Source organism: Mercenaria mercenaria, chromosome 1 (assembly GCF_021730395.1).
Source record: "Mercenaria mercenaria strain notata chromosome 1, MADL_Memer_1, whole genome shotgun sequence".
Classification (NCBI taxonomy): Eukaryota; Metazoa; Mollusca; class Bivalvia; order Venerida; family Veneridae; genus Mercenaria; species Mercenaria mercenaria.
In genome coordinates, this window is record NC_069361.1 from 36,318,182 (window position 1) to 36,337,984 (window position 19,803).

A 19,803-nucleotide genomic window follows, 5' to 3' on the forward strand; every position below is an offset into this window, starting at 1 on the left:
TCAAGGGTTGGGCTGTCTCAGTGCTTTTCTCAAAGAAACAAAATGGCGACTTTTCGACGATACAATATACGCCGCCGCCGTAGTCGGTGCCAGTTTCACGTTGAGTTCACCAGCATGACATGGATGACAATAAACTTCGTCAGAGACGGTAATTTCTTAATTTCAAGGGGAGTAATCCAAGTAAAACTTAAATGGCCGATTGTTGCTAGGGACACTGTTTACGCTTTTAAAACACATGCAACAATTAATTTACCGCAAGGACAACATTTTCAAACAATTTTACTGTTTCTTAAATGTTTCTTTATCGTCTTGAATGCTACACAACTTCGAAGACAATATTTATTAAGTACAGTAGACGTTTTACTGTGCTTATATTTCGTACCAAAAACGCTCGTACCAAGAATTATTGACTTGTGCAGTAACGTCTCTAGAAGTCCTTGTTCTTGTGAAATTTCGTTTTACAACTTGGGGCTTATTATCAAGGGGTGATAAAAATGAGCAGTTAATGGTAGGCTCAAAGCCGGGACCCTTTTTTACAGGGTGTGCGCACTATCAACTGAACTAACCAGCTGCTGAAACAATTTCCCCTTTGTGGTAATCAAGTCCTATACCATAAGAAACTCCCTGCTATATAGAAGTCGTGTACATAGAGGGGACTATTCCTGGATAATGCCTCTAGTTTATAAAACAGTCGCAGTCCAATGTGTGCATCTAGTTAATTGAACAGATTGAGTAAAATGTGCAGTCAGTCTACTGTAGGGCTCAATCTTGGGGACCCTCTCATACAGGACTAGTACTCTACCAACTAAGCTAACCTACTGCTTAAACAAAACCTCCACTTTGTAGTAGTCAAGTCCTGTTGCATCATAGGCCTCGGTAGCCAAGTGGTAGATGGCCCACCACTTCAGTGGAATATTGTAGGTTCAGTCTCTAGCCATGTCATGTGATAAAAGTTATTACATAATGGCATGATATTACATACGGTTCTATACACCAGCTTGTTTATAAGTAATCACTCATTAATAAGCATTTAGAAATATTTTGTTCTGCATTTTGCAGTGCTGTTAACTATTAACATCTATACTTTAGATAGTTCACATTTAGCAAGTGGCAAATAGCATGATGTAATTGAATAAGCAGAAAAACTGATGGACATAAAGACAATGAAAAATATTTAAGTTCTAATAATTTATTAAAGTTAACAGAAATTTTTATAAGTTGACAACAGTTTTATTCATTTATAAATAAATATGGCATTTCATAATTTGATCTAAAATATTGGTTGAACATTTAAAGTACAATGTTTTTCAAATCTTTCCAAAAATATCAGAAAATCTTTACTCTATGCTATTGATAAAATTTATATTACCAGTAAATTGTTAGATTTCAGTATGATTTACAACAATAATTTTAAGTAAAATTTTATATTTCACTGTCATTGTCTTCTCAGATAAATTTGATTTTTTAAAAAGAACTATGAAATGCCAAAGTGTACAGGTTATCATTTTCATTTCTTTTAAATTTTCATTTACTGTTCCAGTTCACTATTCTTCCTATGAAAATGTTTATAATTAACTTCTGTTCACATGTTAAAAGTTATGCTGTTGACTCAAGTTGATGGTGTTTCTCTTACTGATGAGTCCTGGAAACACTGTATGGGTCACAAAATTAAATCGGGACGAAACACACTGACAGCAGATGTTGATAAAAACAATCAGTTGCATTAATAACCAACTGAAGATAAAAAAAGAAAATGTTATAACTTAAATCCAAAAACATTTTTAAAAATTTGCATGTATTTTCAAATTTATCTGATTTTCAGGTGTGTCTAAGGCTGTTTTCATTCAAATGACATAGTTTAATAACTAGTTTAATAGTTAAATGTGCTATTGCCTACCTATTCCCATAAAGGAGTGCAATGTGATGAAACAATGTTAAAATGATCACTATTCCAATAATTAGTTAACCAATAATAGTAGATGGTTTTGTAGTGAACAAGAACTGCCACTCAGGGTCAATTAAAAGAGAAAACATTAGAAATGATACAAGGAGGTTTTTAAAGTAAACAGCTTTAAGGCCTACACCATGTAAATTTCATACAAAAAAACCCTTTAACTTTATGCAGCAAACTTTCCAAAAATAGAATGTTTATCAGTTGGTTAGAAAAGTACTACATATACTTTCAGTGATTCACATGACTTTATACTGCACAAGCCAAAAAGGGAGTTAATCAATAAAAACTGATTCAACATATTCAGTAACATTTTCACCCATGCCAATCTTTGACACATAAATGCGATAATTAAAATTCGAAAACAAGAAATTAATGTGTCTCATGTTCCTAACAAACAATGTGGCAGCCACATTTAAATTTAATGTAAACAAAGATAATGCCTTCAACAATATATATCTATCGGCTATAGTTGTTTTTTTTTTAAATAATTAAGCTTTTTCTTCTCTCTCACCTTATTTTAATTCAGTTCAGTTTTAAGTGTTTTGGGGCAAATTACATATACACAATGTATCCAATCAATGTAGTCAACAAATGATTGCAATTTCAGCTGAATGGCTCAAGCAGTTTTAACCCTTATCATGCTGTACATGGTTGGTCCTACCTTTGCAACAAGTGTAGATCAGGATAAGCCTGCACATCTGTGCAGTCTGATCTTTATCTGCACTGTTCGACATTCAGTCAGTATCTTTCGGTTAGCACCCCTTTTAACACTTAATAATACTGTCCAAATTGTAAAACGTACAAGTTCATTATAGAAATTTAGCAAGGGCCTAAGGGTTAAAGTTACATTAAATTATATAGCTAATTGTGTCCCCTGTGCACCCAAAAAAAGTGTGACATTTACATGAAGGCTAGTTTTCAACAGTGTGTCTTTTTAATCAAGCTTTATTGTTAGAGCTTTGATTTTTTATGTAACTTAAAGTCTGCACATTTAAAGCAAAATACTTTTTTTTCATAAACTACATCTCATTCTTACCAATATCAGGCAATATGTCGCATCTTGTGATGGAACCCTCTTCACAAAATGTAGTGAAAAAAAAAAAAACAATTTAAATGTTGAACACTACAGTTTCATAAGCGCAATACTTTTCTTGAGTCCAAATGTTTTCCTAAGATCTTAATCTTTTCAGCTTTGAAGACACAATCTGACTATTTCTGTTTGATAAATCAACTTTCTCAGAATCTTGATGAAAGTCTATACACACAAAAATGTCCCTGTGCACCTTTTCAGTAGTTTAGTGTCAGATTTTTTATATTCTTTAAATAAAATGTTTTTTACATAGGCCCCCACTTCTACAGTATATCTTGCAGCTTGTTCCTTTCACATGGCAGATATATTGTATTCGAGGAGATACATCAGGAGGAGGTACATCAATCTGAAAAGGAATTGTTTTTTTCTATGTTATATACAGTACACTATCACAAATTTTATTTTTGTTATGCATTTATAGAGCGAAATTTCCTTTTTTTTTGTTTCAGTATGATTCAATTTTGCCATAGTATTTCAGTCATGTAATGGTGTTCAGTTAACCTATCAAGTGTTCCTGCATTCTTTACTAGAAATGACTTGTGCTCACAGACAACTTCCCATTGTAAATGAGTAAGAAATGTTGGACAAATGACTTCAGACATGTTCTTCTCTCAAACTGTTAAAGATATTACATGCATAGCCAAAGGATCAAACTTACAACTTTCTTGATTTATAGTCTAGTGCTTTATATTCTGAGCTAGGCATGCAAATTATCATAAGTGAAAGTTTCAAACCAAAACCAATACTGGTCAAAATCAGCCTGATCCATTTAAGATGTTTGTAAATGAAATGCCTCCATTCAGGGTATCAATTTTGTTTCTGTATATTTTGCAAGCATGCTTTTACTTATTGTTCTCCTTTATTTCCTTTTGACTAAAATTAAAATCTAGCATGGTTTGAATTATAATAGAGTTTGCAAATTTAGGAAACAGTGAGACTAACTCAGTCAATACATACTATACTTGAAATCACAGACCAGACACCAATACAGGTACTGCCTTCAGATCCATCAGTGTTTTGGAACCTTGGTGAATGGTCCTAGAACAGCTCAGAATGGATTATCCACTGTCATTAACATCTTTTGAATCAGCACATAGCTCAAGCCTGACCTCTGTATAAGCTGAGGATCTTCATCAGCAGGCTGTGACCTGATATAAATTATATAAAATTGCTCTGTAACCAGGTTTAAATATACCTTATTCCATTTATAAGAAGGATTATCAATCTTTAAATTACACAAAGATTTTGATAATATAGAACATCTTAAGCACTAAGTCTGAGACTTAGGTATACAAGATCAATGTTTATTGGGTGCATATACATACGGCTAAAACAAGATCAGATAGGGAAAATGAAATGGGCCCATGTTATGGTGATGGCATTCCTTACTGTTGACAGATAGGGAATAAGTACTTTGTGCATGTAAAAGTACAGGTTTCGGGCTTTCTTAAGATCTATAACATTACATACTTTCCTGCGATTTCTTACACACTGTAATAGATAATATGGTCGAAAAATGGTGTTTTTTCATTGTTATGGTGTTGCAAATAAAAAATTGCAAATTTTAGCAAGCAAGTGATCAAAGCAGTATTACATTAATGTGAACTGGCAATAACAGACTTAAAATGTGGCATTTCAAATTAAAGAAAGTCAAATTATTTCTTTATCAGTGAAGGAATCAAGTTTTATTAAAAAAAATACGAAAACAGGCCTTCGTTATGTTTTTTTTGGTTTTTGAAGGTCTGTCTCTATCACCCTATTACAAAGGCAACAGTGATATGCCAGATACAGTATGGTAGTGTGTGCTGTTGCTGATAATCATATACCACTCTGAATATAAAGATTTTGCTTCAGGTCCAAATGAAAAAAATTGAGTCATAATTTGGTAACATGACTTTTTCGTAGTGTCCGTAGATCAATGTTTGCAATATGTAAATTGTAAGACCCACAAATAATATTTACTATTTTGTATTATTTTCTATTTGAGACTGTCTCAGAGAATTAGTAGAACTAAACATCTTTCTGCTTCTGCGGCTGGTTATTTGTTGGGAAGCAACAGAAATTTGTCCGTAGACCGTAGTGTCCGTAGATCAATAATTTAACTGTAGATAATTTTCTTAAAACCAGTACATAATCAATGAGCTTGGGATATTATTGATGTTTTTATAAGGATATACTGATTCCAAAGAGATAAAACTTTCATCTTTCAGTGTATTTTAGAAAAATATGTTTTTGTCTATCTTTTCAAGTGAAAATGAACTTTAGCAAGCTATAAAACGAGTTTCACTTAGTGTACTTTAGCCAGATTGCGTTATTTACATACAGTATAACTATCCAATATGAATCAGCAAACTATAATGTACATTTAACCACACTTGATCTCTTAACAGAGCGATTTTTTATATTGTTACTTGATCTACGGACACTACAAGAATGCATGATATGTATACAATCTCTAATATACTTAGTGTTTTACAGCTTTTTGAAAAATTAACATTATAAAAGGGAAATTATAACAAAATTAGGCCAAAAAGAAACATTACAAAAGGTAACAATGAAGAGAATGAAAAGAATTATGTGCCTGAGAGTAAGAAGGCCAAAATTATGCGTAGATACAGGGCAAAAGTTAAAAGTGACAGTGCAAAATACGAAAAGATGAAACTTAAGGACAGATGAGGAAAAAAGGGGAAAGGGAAATGCAGAGAATAGCAAAACAGACTGATCCAGTACTGTGCAATGAACTAAGACGTCAAAAAAGAGAACAACAGGGAAGATTTAGGAATAAACAGAAGTTAGATAAAGCCTTGATAGATATTTCCCTCTAGTATAGTTCTTGATTGAAATAAAAAATACGGAACAGACATAACGTTGCGCAAGAAATATTCTCATATGCTATTTTCTGTTAAAACACTAAACGCTAGAATAACGTCACGTTATCGTGCGGTGACGTTAATGTTTTTGTTGCAAACAAGAAAGAGTGCTACTATATTTTATCTACTATTTTAGATTAAAGGCATATTAGAATCGAAATAATTCGGGTGGTAATATGTCGTACAAATAATTGCACTAGGACTGCGCCCTCGTTAAATTATTACGCCCGACGTATAACCGCCCATCGTGCATAGTGTTAAAAAACTCTTTTACTATAAATTATTTCTTAAACAAGAGCTGTCGGAGGACAGCAACGCTCGACTATTCAACAGCCTTGTCACTTGAATGAATACGAGTCGAAAAAGGGGCATAATTTAGTAAAAAAGTAAAATAGGGTTATGGAACCTGCATAGTGCTTATCAGCTCATGACAGTGGACAAGTGTATGAAGTTTCAATCCATTCCCATTAGTGGGTACTGACATACCAGCTTACATATAAGAATTCAACCCAAAACTCCTATGTAGAAAAAGGGGCATAATTTTGTAAAATGCGAAGTTGAGTTATTGACTCTTTGCACTGCATGTCATATCATGACAGTGAACCAGTGTGTGAAGTTTCAATCCTTTCCCATTAGTGGATACTGAGACACCAGCTTACATACAAAAACTTAACCAAAAATTTCTATGTTGAAAAGGGGCATAATTTTGTAAAAAAGCAAAATAAAGTTATGGGACCTGCTTTGTGCATGTCAGATCATGACAGTGAACAAGTGTGTGAAGTTTCAATCCATTCCCATAAGTGAGTACTGAGATACCAGCTTACATACAAAACCTTAACCAAAAAATTCTAAGTCGAAAAAGGGGCATAATTTTGTAAAAAAAGCAAAATAGAGTTATGGAACTTGAGCAGTGTAAGTCAGTTTATCACAGTAAATAAGTGTGTGAAGTTTCAATCCATTCCCACAAGTGGTTACTGAGATACCAGCTTACATCAGTGGTTAAAGAGGGTAAACACCCACTGGTTTATGCTCTATTTTGGCGGTATCTGACCCTAACAAAAATTGACCAGGAAATAATACCGGTTGATTTTCTGAATAAAATTGATTGATGTGTTTTAAGGCATTTATATTTTATTGGTTAGATATGATTATTACCTTTCTTAAAAATCTCGTAAGCTATCAATTTTGAGTAAACTACTATGCCTAAAAAGTGTCGAATTCGGGACAAAAACTGTTAAGACTTATTTTAGCGTTGTATGTACCTGTGTTTCTTTCTCTCTGTCTGTCTTTCTGTCTGTCTGTCTGTCTGTCTATGTGTGTGACTGTGTGATATTGTGTGTGTTTGAAGGTAACCAGCAAAACCACATCAGAATACAATTTTGTATCAAATTTTGTGTATTTTTTTTCAAATTTTCCTATTAAAAGATTTTGTTTCTAAGTGTATTCAAAACATATCATAGTTCACTGGAAGCTTAAACTTGTGTTACTGTTATTACAGTCTGGTAAATACTCATGCACTAGTATGTAGTGTCCGTAGAATGCACCACTATATTGGTTCATCGAACTGTCACATGTGTTATTCTTTTTCAAATTGTTTGCTGTTTGTTCAAGGTTGATTGAGGTAGGTTTTTTGTTGTGTTGATAAGTTAATTTGTTAGTACAAACTGTTTGGAATACAAGTTTTTGTCTCAAATAGTTAATATTTTTATTCTTAATGGACATTTTCAACAAATGATTTCATAGCTATGAATAATTCAATAGTTTTCTACTGTTATTTTCTAAGTATGGCTGTTTGAAATTTCTAAACTAAATTGTAACAAAAAGGTTAAAATGATGGTGAAACTAAGGTTTAGACACACTATGAATTTCTGTAGTGTCCGTAGATGTTATAACAGTGATTCTTTAAGACAAGTTAATGATATTTAAAATGTTTAAAATGTTAAGCATTTGTTTGTGGCTACAAGATTGTGCTTTTTATGCAAAATCTTTATACATTTTATGCCAGGATAGAGGTTAGATATACATTTTCTACTTAAGAAACACCATGAGAAAAAAATGTTGACTCAGGCTTCGGAAATATGTAACCATAAAAAAGAAACATTCACATCAGTTGTATTTTTATGATTGTGTAAACCTTACTTTAGTTAGTCATTACATAACTTTCTCTGTATATTGCAACAGCATTGTTGGAATCATCATCAAATCATGTAACATGTTTTGTAGTGTCCTTAGACATTTTAAAACGTCTTAATAAACCATTTTATTTTCAAAACTCATAAACTTTTAGTCCTGAGCATCTGTTTTGCATAAAAGCACAATGTCTTGTTAGTGAACTGAAGTAGTTTTCCTATTATTGTCAGCTGTTCTGTTAAAATAAAAGAATTTGAAAAGTTTAATAAACAATTTGTGTTATTATAATCATACTTCTTATGCAAATATTAACACAATGATGTCTTCTATCGAGTGGTTTTCGAGTGAAACTTGCTAAATTGTACTTGTTTAAGCAAGTTACAGTCAAAATGAATCTTTACTTCAGTGTTTTCCATAAATTACACATTGTTATGCCTTGTGTTTGTAGTGTCCGTGACTCTGCTACCCTCATATAATTGCTGCCTTGTAAATTTTATAGCAGACAGTCCTAGTCAAAAAGGTTTTGGTATTTGGTCCCTGGTATATTAGACCATGACATGGGCTGAAAAAATGAGGATTTGAAAAACTTTATTTTTTTGGCAAAATTGCAACATAAATTCCCTATCTGATCTTGTTTTAGCCGATACGCTTATAATTATTAGCTACTTAATTTTGATATCTACAAGAATCTTAATAAAACTGTGTGTGGGTGTGTATTATATAAACCACATATAAAATATATAAACATATAATATTAAATAGCATACTTTGAAACATATGCATTGACAATGAACATTTAAAACCATTATCAAAATCTGTGACATTTCAGGGACGCCTTACAATTGAAATAGCTTTTTCTTTCATAATGATTTAAAAAAACCAACATGTTTTAGCATTTTATTGAGGAATTTCATATTCTGTCTCTATTTAGATCTACAATATACAGAAGTGTACAGAAAAAGAAGGAAAACCTTTAATATACAAATATATATTCTACTGATTGGAAATTTCCCATCATAAAATGCTATTATGCTGTCATACAGATTTTCAAACTTCTGTTTCAAAAATATATTTTTTTACCATGCTTGTGTCAAAAATAGTTTTTATATAGTCCTGTCTCAAGTTATGATATATTACAAACCTGCAACATTTAAAAACAAGAATAAGCTAGGCCTATATATGACACCTGTTGTTTGCATCTCAAGTGAGACTAATGTTTACACTATTGTCTAACATAAAATATTGGTTATTTAGGATGTCTGGGGGGTGAAAGTGCTGCAAAAATGTAATTAAAAAAAATGGAACACATTTCAAACTGAAAGTGAAAGTAGAAATGAAAAGTAGAACTAGGATCATGTAAAGCCTTTGAGACCCCCTCATGTAAATTTTCATAAATGGAAATTATACCTGCCAGACCAATAATATTCATAGTACATATACACAAGTAGCAGATACTTTCTATAAAGGTCACCTTGTTTGGTTATAGTTTGTATTTTGTCTTAAACACATGTACCTCTAACTGTCCACATTTTATCTTGTAGAAATGTCAATCTTTTTTTTTCAACACATTTTTTTCTCTAAATTTGTTTTTGTTGTGTGTCTAACATACTTATCTAGGTACTCTGGTTAATGAAATATAATTAACTTTTATAGTTTTTGAAATATTGCATTTTTTTTTCATTTTGACAGCTCTACCTACTTTCACTTTCATTTTGCATTTTCAAAAAAATGTACATGGTTTGCAGCACTTTCAACTCACAGGGTACCTGGCGAAATACGTTAGACACAGAATTAATTTATAATCATGACAGCAATGACAAAATACTATGGAAAAAGAAGCTTGATATCTTATACAAAATAGAATGTGAGTATTTTGAACAAACTGTGTTGTTCAAAGTTTGAAATGCCTGCAGTAGAGAATGCATAGCTATTTATGTCCCTGCAATCATTGATATGAATACACTAATTGCAGTAATTAATATGTGAATCAAAAAACAATATATAGATCTACTTACGGCTGCATATCTGAATCCAATAAATATATGCCCGATAACATAAAATTGTCACACGTAGTGTAACAACATATGGTTGTGTTTACGTAATCCCATATTTGGTAAAGAAAACACATTCAATATGACGTAGTACCCTCGACTGTGTGTTTGATTGGTTCAAAAGTGACAGGTTTGAAGCTGATGAATTATAATATCGAAAATTCACTGCCATACTTTTGTACAACAGTGTACAAACATACAATCTGGATATATCCCGAAACTGTACATGTTGTTTATGAACATTTCTCAACGCTTCATTTTGTGTCAATAAATGAATAAATCCACTGCCCCGAACTATGCACTCGTGTTCGTGGGAAAGTTCACGCGGCTCCTTGGATGTTTGGCCGCTTATGTCTTAAAAAATTACGGCTCAGCTGAGAAAAATCTCAAGACTTGAGAAAAAGTTTAGAGAAAGCCAACGTGAGAAATTTCTCAGCTGAGACAATTCTCAGACAATTCTGAGACAATCTTGAGCTGAGAATTTTCTCACTTTGAGAACGTTAGTGAAAGCGGGGCCTGGCCATGGGTTCTGCAGGTCATCTTGATGAGGTGATCATTTGACCCAAGTTTCATGAGATTCCTTCAAGGGGTTAAGAAGATATAGAGCGGACACGAAATGGAAGGCTCAAACATATGACCTCAAGTTGTGACCTTGACCTTGGGTCAACATGGCCGGGCCATGGGTTCTGCCGTGCTTGTTGAGGTGATCATTTGACCAAAGTTTCATGTTTTTCCCTTCGGGGGGTTTTTTAATTTTTATGGAGCTGAAAAAAGGGTGTTTCGGCGGGGGGAAAGGGCTGACGGACGGACAAAGGACCTTGCTTTAACCCCCCCCCCCCCCCCCCTTCGGGGAGGGGAAATTAAAAAAATGCAGTTTTTTGTAAGTTTGAAATTAACCAATACAGATCGAAAGGGTTTTAAGTGAGGGCCTTTGGGACAATTTTGCACATAGGGTCTGACCCCGGGCCAAGTTAGGGGAAAATTATCCATTTTTTTTATCCGTCTTTAAAAAATATTTTTTTTTTTTTTTTTAAAGATTTTGTGCCCTTAAGTGCAAGTCAAAGAACCCTAAAAAAAAAAAAACCCAGGAAAGATCAATAAAAAGGGCCAAGAGAATTAGGAAAAGATCCATCAAGCTTTTCCCAGGAGAAAAGTTTTTTTCTACTTTAGTTTTTAAAAAAAGTCAAAAAAGGGTTTTTCTTTTTTTCAGCCCCCTAGAAACGTCAAGAAAAAACCATTTTACCTTTGTTCTTTTTACTCCGCTAAATGTTACTAAAACAGGAATTTCCCCTGGTCTTGAAACTGCCCATTATAACCAAAAACCGGGAAAACCTGTGCAAATGTAGGTTTGGGATCATACAAGCCCCAATCATTTAAATGTTAAATTTTTTTAAGTTTGGTATCATTTTTTTTTAAACTTTTGAATTTTCAACTTTTAAGGTCAATCCCCTTTGCCCTTCTGCAAAAAAAAAACTTGGTCCCTTATTTTTCCCAATTGCGGTTTTTCCTTTTTTTAGTCACTTGGTTCTATTTTTGATGCAAAAATAAAAAACCAAAAATTCATTAAAGGGGGTTTTTCCCCTTTCCCCAAAATTTCAATTATTTTTAAACAAAAAAAAAGCAAAATTCTGCTACAAAAAGTTTTTTTAAATTAGTCTAAAAATTTGGGGGTCTGACTTGGTCACCGTGTCTAAACTTTTTAAAAACCTATATGAAATGTGTTTTTTGAAACGTTTGCCTTTACTTTTGGTAAAATTTTTTCAAAAGGAAAAGGGCTCGGGAAAGAACAAACGGGGGGAAAAAAAAATATGTTTTTACTAAAAAACCTAAAAAGGGTAAAAAAGGGCCATAAATTTTTGTACCTTCAAGAAAAATTTACAAAAACTTGCGGGGGCCACTTGCCTAAAAAATATTATTACTTCTACAAATTTTTAAATTTTAAATTTTTTTTCAAAAAATTTTGGGTCTAAGTTTGGCCCCAGACAAAAAACTGAAAAAAAAAAAAACCCAAATATATCTTAAGTAAAAAGGGGCCCTTAAAAATTTTATAAACTTGCGGCCCGCTTTTCCCAAATTTAAAACATTTCCCCCCAAATTTTTATCAAAATTTTTTTCACCCTATTTTCCAAAGAAAAGGGCTTGGACTGAAAAATTTTGGAAAAAAAAAAAAATATAAAAAGTACTAAATTTTTAGGCATAAAGGGGCCATAATCTTAAGCAATGGGAAAAAAACTTTCAGAGCTGTTTTTTCTTAAGAAATTAATATTTTCCCACCAAGTTTTCTTGTTTTTAAACCAAAACAATTTTTAAATTTTTAAAATCCGGGTTTGAACAGGATGGACAATCCCAAAAACAGTTTCTTTTAGCCTAAAGCTGGGGAAAATTTTTAAAATACTATTTCAATGACCTTGAAAAGCGGGAAAATTCCCATATACCAAAAATTGGGGTCAGTGTGACATTGCCCCCAAGAAAAAAAAAAAAGAAAAATTTTCCCTTTTTAAATTTTCAAATTAGTAAAATTTTCTCTGGTAAACAGAATATCATTCATTCAAAATTGTAAATTCTATTTCCTGTTGTAACAGAAAGGGAAAGGGGGGCTGTAATGAAATAAAACACATTAAAAATGGAGGCCAGTGTAAAGTAAAAACACCTGCAAATGGGAAAAACAAGTCAACAAGTCACTGGTGTTGCCCCACAACAAAAAAGTCCCCTACTGGGGGGGATGAATGTTCATAACATTTTAACGTTTTCCGCAACCAAAATTTTTTTAACCAAGGAAGAAAAAAAATTTGAAGTGCTTTTAAAATTTCCATTTTGGGAATCTAAGGGCAATACTTTTCATTAACCTACTCATATTCTTTTTGGGTTTAAACCCAAAGGCCCATCTTTTAAAAAGAAAAAATTTTAAAAATTTCCTTTCCCCATAGCAACCAGAATTTTGATCCATGGAAAAAAATAAGTGACATGCATAATAGCCATATTACCATCTATACAATACTAATTTTCTTTACCTAACTAGGACACTTTTTGAGTTATCAAAGGGGATCCAATTTCAAAAGCCAATTTTTTTGATATTTCTGTTACCACCCAACCAGACTTTTGCCCCAGAGGAAAAAAAAAGTAGGTGCTTTTTTCTCCATTTTCCATCTGTTAATACTTTTTTTTCTTTTAAATAGGGGTATATTTTTTTTTGGGGGCTATCAAAAAAACCATCTTTTAAAAGCAGTTTTTTGATTTTTTTCTGTTACCTTTGAAACCAGTTTTTTTGATCAAGGAGAAAAAAAAAATTTTGACGTGAAAAAAACCTCCTTTTTCCCATCTTTTTCTTGTCCCCAAGTTTCAAAAAATTTAAATTTTAACAGGGTTTTTAGTTATGGGGGGGTCTAGATTTCTGGCAGCCTGCGGACAAAAGGGAAAACCTATAGCCCCCCAAATGAAATTATGCAACATATGCCCCCAAGCACAAAAATTTTAGCAGACATATGGGCAAAAAAATTGCTACATTCAATGGAGGCTTCAAATTAAAATTCACACTGGCAAATGGGGAAAACCCAAGCCTAGTAATAAATATGATTAGTGCCAAACAAAAATTAAGTACCCTATTGGGGGGAAAAATTTTATCATCATCAACTAAAAAAATAAGATATATGAAATTTTAATAAACCACCAACAATAATTTTAGCTGACAAACGACACAAAAAATGCAAAATTATTAAAACCAAAAAAACAACTGGGGAAATTTGGGTATGAAAAAATTTCTTCAAAGGGGTTTCCTTTTTCCCCAAATACTTTCCAGCTTACTTTATAAAATTTTTCCCTTTAAAATTTGATTTTTAAATACTGGATGGGGCTTAATATGATTAATTAATTGACTAAAAATTTTGTGCAAAAAAACCCGCAATAGAAAGCCCCTGGGGACGTGTATGGTAAATTTTATTAAAATTTGGGGGGCCCCTTTTTCCAAATACACCCCTGGAAAAAGGGGAACACAATCCCCTAATTCAAACTTATTCCCCAAAAAAATTAAAAAACCCTACTGTGTGGGGCTTACTTATGATCAAAAAAAAAAAATGCATGTACCATTTTTCCCAAAAGCAACATAACTTTTAGGCAGACATATGGCCAAAAATTTTAAAAAGTGAAAACTTCTCTGTAATAACAAGCATCTGGGGACTGTGTATGGTAAGTTTTTCAAAGGGAAACAATTTTAAAACGGGGGGGCAACGACAGATCCCCGGGAAAAAGTGATCACAAAAATTCACCTTGTCCTTTTATTGATGGGTGAAAAAAAGGGTCTAAAATTTTTAAGCTTTTTGTAACGACTCGAAAAAAGGGGACTTACCATTTTTTTGTAATTGTGAGCAGCCCATTGATCTTGGCAAAAAAATTTGATTGTTTCAGAAGACTTTTTCTTGCAAGCTGACGTAACGAAACACAGAACTGTCACAAATGTGTTGCTACAAAATTTACAGCCCAAAACTCATATTATACCCCCCCATGTTCGTTTTAATTTAAAACCCAAAACCCTCTGTTTATTTTGACGCAAATAACCAATCGGCGCTTTTTAAACCAACGCGCAGCGCATATAACAAAAAATTTTACTTTGGGGGCCCCCCCATTTGGTGCAACGAATTTTCCAACCCGTTGCCCCGGGAAAAAATTTTAACCTGCGCGATTTACTACATTTTGGGCCCCCCCCCCCCCCCAGCGAAATTTAACAAATGTAATTTTATTATCAAAATTTGCTTTTCGTGTTTGAAAAATCTTGCAGTTGGTCAATTTAAATAAATACAGATGTCAATCCCTAAATTACTTGGTTTTTAAAATTTTATGTGTCATAAATTTGTTTCTACTTCAAAAATTCCGGGGTTAGTCATCCCCGGGTTTTCAATGCCTCCGTTCATCCCAAGATAAAATAAAACCCAAACATGTGTGAAGGTGTGTTTTTCCCCAACTTGCCCGGGTTGCCCTGGTATGTTTTGGGCTATTTTTTTAAATTTTTTCTACTTCACCCGAGCACACATCACTTAGCAAAATTCGTTTTTTTTTAAAATTGAAGTATCTGAAATTTATAAAAATATTCTTTTTCCAACGGGGGAAAATCTCTCACCTGGCCAAATATAAAAAATGAAATAAAAAAATCAAAAGAAAATTTTAAAAAAAAATTTTACGTTTTTATTAAATTTTTTTTTTTTATTTTAAAATAAAAAAACGATTGAAAAAAAGAGTTGACCTAATTTTTATTTTAAAAAAAAATTCCAAAAAAATTTTTTTATTTTGGGAGCTGCACAAATATGTGTTTTTGGGGCCCTGCCTAAAAAAAAATCTGGAAATTTTCCCCTGAAAACTTGAATTTCTTTTTTAAAACAAATTAACTTTACTTTAAATTTTCGATTTTTGGGCTAAAACTATAGTTTTTTTTTTCAAAACTAAATAGAAATGTAAAGTTTATACCTGTAACCCTTTAAATGGGGGGTTGGTCCTGGCTAAAAGCAAAAGTTTAAATTACACTGTTTTTTCAAAAAATTTTCTTCATAAACATACATTTATGTACTTTCAAATGAATTTCTGTTTAAAAAAAAAAATAAAAAAGAAAGATTTTTGTATAAAAAAGAAAGAATTTTTTCATTTTTTATTTTGGCCCAAGGGTGTGTGGGTTTCCTAATTTTTAAATTTTGGAAAAACCTGGGTTAATTTTAAAACTTTTTTAAATCAAAAACAATTTTTTCTTAAGATTTACAATTTTTAGACTTTTAAAATTTTTTTCTAAATGGATCTATAATGTTTAAACCCGTTTTTAATTGCCCTTTGGGTGGTCGGTCCCGCGTTTTAAAACAAAGTTTGAAAATTTTCATGTTTTTCCCAAAAATTTTCTTTTAAAAACTTTCTATTTATGTAACTTCAAAAAATACGTAAAAAAAATATTTGAAAAAAAAATGTTTTTGTCATAACAAAATTTTAAAAATTTTCATTTTTTTTTCTGCGCAAGTTTTGTGTCCCGCGCTAATTTAAAAAAATCTTGAAAATTTCTCTGATTAAATTTTATTTCTTTTAAAATTTTTATCAAATTTTTACTTTGTTTTTCCAATTTCAGACTAAAACTTTTAAATTTTTTTAAATGGATTTTAAAAGTTACAAAACCCGTAAACTTTCTTTGGGGGGTTTTGGGTTTCCCGCGCTAAAGCAAAGTTTGAAATTACACTGTTTTCCAAAAATTTTTTTTATTTTAAAAATACTTTTTAGGGAAATTCCAAAAAAACCCGTAAAAAAGAAAAGAAAAAAAGGGGATTTTTTAAAAAACGAGTTGAAAAATTTTTAAAATTTTTTTTTGGGGGCAAGTGTGTGTCTGCGCTTAAAAATAAAATTTTGGGAAATTTTCTCTGTTTTTAAATTGAATTTTCTTATATAAACATATTAAAATTTTTCTTTGGTTTTCGATTACGCTAAAACTGTTGTTTTTTTTACAAATCTTTAAAAGGATCTATAAAGTTGCACCCGTTAAATTGCTTTGGGGGTCGGTTTCCCGCGCTAATAGCAAAGTTTGAAAAAACCTGTATTTCAAATATATTTTATTCTTTTAAAAAAACTTTTTATGTAAATTTCAAAAAGTTTTTGTAAAAAAAGAATGAAAAAGAGTGATTTTGTCAAACGAGAAAACGAAATTTTTTTACCTTTTTTTTCTGCGCAAGATTTTTGTCCCGCGTAATTTTTTTAAAATTTTGGAAATTTTCTTTGATAATTGAATTTTCTTTTAAAAAATTTATATTAACTTTTTCTTTTTATTTTCGTTTTTTGACTAAAAAATGTAGTTTTTTTTCAAATCTAAATGGTTCTTTTTGTTTCACCCGTAAAGCGTGGGAAGGGGGGTTTCCCGCGCTAATAGCAAAGTTTTTCCGTATTTCAAATTTTTATTTATTTATAAAACACACTTTTTAAATTTTTTAAATTTAAACTGTAAAAATTAATTGAAAAAGATTTTTTTCTTTTTTTAGCGAGAACGAAATTTTTTCATTTGTTAATTTCCGGTTTTTTGTTATGTATGTTTTGCTTGGGCCGTTTTTTCGTCGGGGGGTTTTATATGGGGCGATCCCGATGATTTTTTTTTACACGTTTTGGACGCCCCGTGTTATTTAAAAAAAAGGGTTTTAAAAAATTTGGTTTTTTCAAAACAGGGTTTTCCCCCGGGGTTTTTTTTTTGGGGTCCTTTGGGCTCCCTTTGGGGGCAAAAAAGGGTTAATTTTTTTTTTTGGGGGGGCCCAAAATTTTAAATTGATCTTGAAAATTTTGGGAAATTATTCCCCAAAAAAAAATTTTTTCCAAAAACCCAATGAATTTTTATTTTTTAATTTTTGATAGCAGCTGATTTAGGGATTTCCCGGGAAAGGGACTTTCAAAATGGGATGGCTTCTCAATCCAGACAGATAACAAAAGGGGTGACAGTCTTTTTGTTATGTTTAAATTTTTCCAGTAATTTCCCCCTTTAAGTTCCTCGTGTCCTTGTTTTGGGGCCAAAATTTATCTTTGTTTTAAAAAAAATCTCGAACCCTTTAATTTGTATCATTTAAATTTTTTTGATTTATTAATTTTTTTTTCCCTCAAAAATTCTTTAATTTTTTTGTTTTTTTAAATTTTTTTAAAAATTTTAAAAAAAAACCATTTGATTTTTAAAGGCGAAAAGGCAAACTTAGATTTTTGGGGGTGTCGGTAGCGCGGGGTAGTTTTTCCCTTTTCCTTTTTCGCTCGGAACAAAAATTGTTTTGAAGTTGGAATTGTCCCTTTAAAACCCGGGTTTAAAAAGCCCCACGATGGGGGGTGGGGCCCCCGGGGGTGAAAACTGCCTTTTACTTGGGGAACTGCGCAAAAAAGGGAAACTTTTAGTGCAAAGGGTTTTGGGGACCGATTTGCCGGGGCCGTGGGGCTCAAGGGACTAACAATGCGAGTCCAAAGCAACCCAAAGGGGCGTCAGGGACGCAGAAAAACCCCCCTCCGGGGAAAAACCCCGCTTAAATTTTTCGATTCCAATACCGTTTCCCCAAAACTGAAACAGTAGATAAAAAAACAGCGGCCCTTTTTTTTTGTGCAACCCAAAAACTTTTGACGTCAAGCATTAACCCTTTACGTCAAACTATGGGGGGGGGGGGGGGGGTTTTTGGGGGGGGGGGGGGGGGGGGAATTTAATTTGTTTTGGGGATTTTCGGGTTTTTTTCCCAAAAGGCCCATTTCGATGTAAAAAGATTTCATTTTTTGCAAAAGCTAGACTTTCGCCCCTAAAACATGTTAAAAATTTTTTTGGTTTTTGAAAGTTAAATTTTAAATTCAAAGTAATTTTCAGATTTTTTAAATTGGCAGGAACACCCTTTTTTCCCCCAGCTACCAAATGTAAACTTTGGTGCAAGTTTTTTATGGGAAATTTTCTCGTTATTCTATTTATTTTGCCCTTTTAAAAGATGCAAAATAATTTAAAATCAAATTTGAAAAGTAAGAAATGACATATATTGGGATTTTGTTGACCTTTTTAGGAAATTTCGTTTGTGCAAAACCGTAATTCCCTGAATTTTTGGAAAAAGGAAACTTTATATTCTAGATACAATTTTTTGTCGTAATTGTAAATTTCAAAATTTTAAAAAATTGACATAAAAGGAAAGAAAAAATTTTTGAAATTTAAGGTTAAAACTTTTTATTTCGCAAAGGGCAAAGGCTTGCACCCGAAACGCCCGGGAAAACCCCTCTTTTTTCTATCTTTTCTACTACATCTTTTTAAAAGGGACATAAAATAAATTTTTTATAAATCAAAAATATATTTTAAAAACAAATTTGCTATTAGCGCAGAAAATGACCTTCCCCTGCGGGTTACAGAATTTTAAAAAACATTTGTCTTTGCAAAAGCAAAAAACTTTAGGGCTGTAACCATAAAACCCAAATTATTTTTAGCATGGTTTATAAAAAATAATCAATTCCTAATTTTTTTTAGCGCAGGGCCACAACAGCGAAATAAAAGAAAGTAACCCCCAAAAATTTCATTTGGCCAAAAACACAAATTTCAGCCTTTTAATTTAAAAAAACAATGATAAAGTTAGCAGGGTTGATGAAAGAAAAACCAAGTTATCCCGGAATTTTTTCCAGATCTTTTATTAGCGCAGGGGGAAAAAAAACTTGCGCAGATTAAAAAAAAGTAAAAATTTTTTTCTGTTATTTACGGAAAACCCCGCTTCTTTCATTTTTTTTTTCTACTTTGGGAAAAAATTTTTTTGGAAAAATTTTAAAAAATTTTGTTTCTTTTTAAAATTAAATTTTTTGAAATTTTCGGGGCGTTTTAGAATTTACTATTAGCGCAGGAACAACATCCCCCCGGCTCGGATGAAACATTATTTTCCCGTTTTTTTTAAAACTACATTTTAAAACTGTAAACCCAAAAAAAAAAGTAAAAGGTTAAAAAAATTTTTTTAAAAAATATTCAAGGTTTTTGGGGGTAATTTTCAAAATTCTTTTTAAGCAGGAACACATCTTGCACCTAAAAAATTTTAAAATTTCGTTCACATTTTTACCCAAACTTTTAGTTTTTCCCATCGTCTCACTATAAAAAAAATTTAAAAAAAGATTTAAGTAAAAAAGATCTGTAAGAATCGTCTTTTTTTAAATTCCCGCTTAAAATTTTTTTTAAATTTTTAAAACTTGGCCTTTTCAAGGATATGCCCAATTTGGTAAAAA

At 31.9% G+C, this 19,803-nt stretch overlaps 1 long non-coding RNA gene across 1 annotated transcript; it reads right to left on the minus strand.

Moving 5' to 3' along the window:
* Positions 1–3,046: 3,046 nt before the first annotated feature.
* LOC128557211 (uncharacterized) lies at positions 3,047–10,354 on the minus strand. Its single transcript, XR_008371129.1, has 3 exons — positions 10,060–10,354; positions 4,002–4,192; positions 3,047–3,390 (listed from the first exon to the last, which is right to left on the minus strand). It is a non-coding gene; the product is annotated as an uncharacterized LOC128557211 (long non-coding RNA).
* Between the last annotated feature and the right edge of the window lie 9,449 nt (positions 10,355–19,803).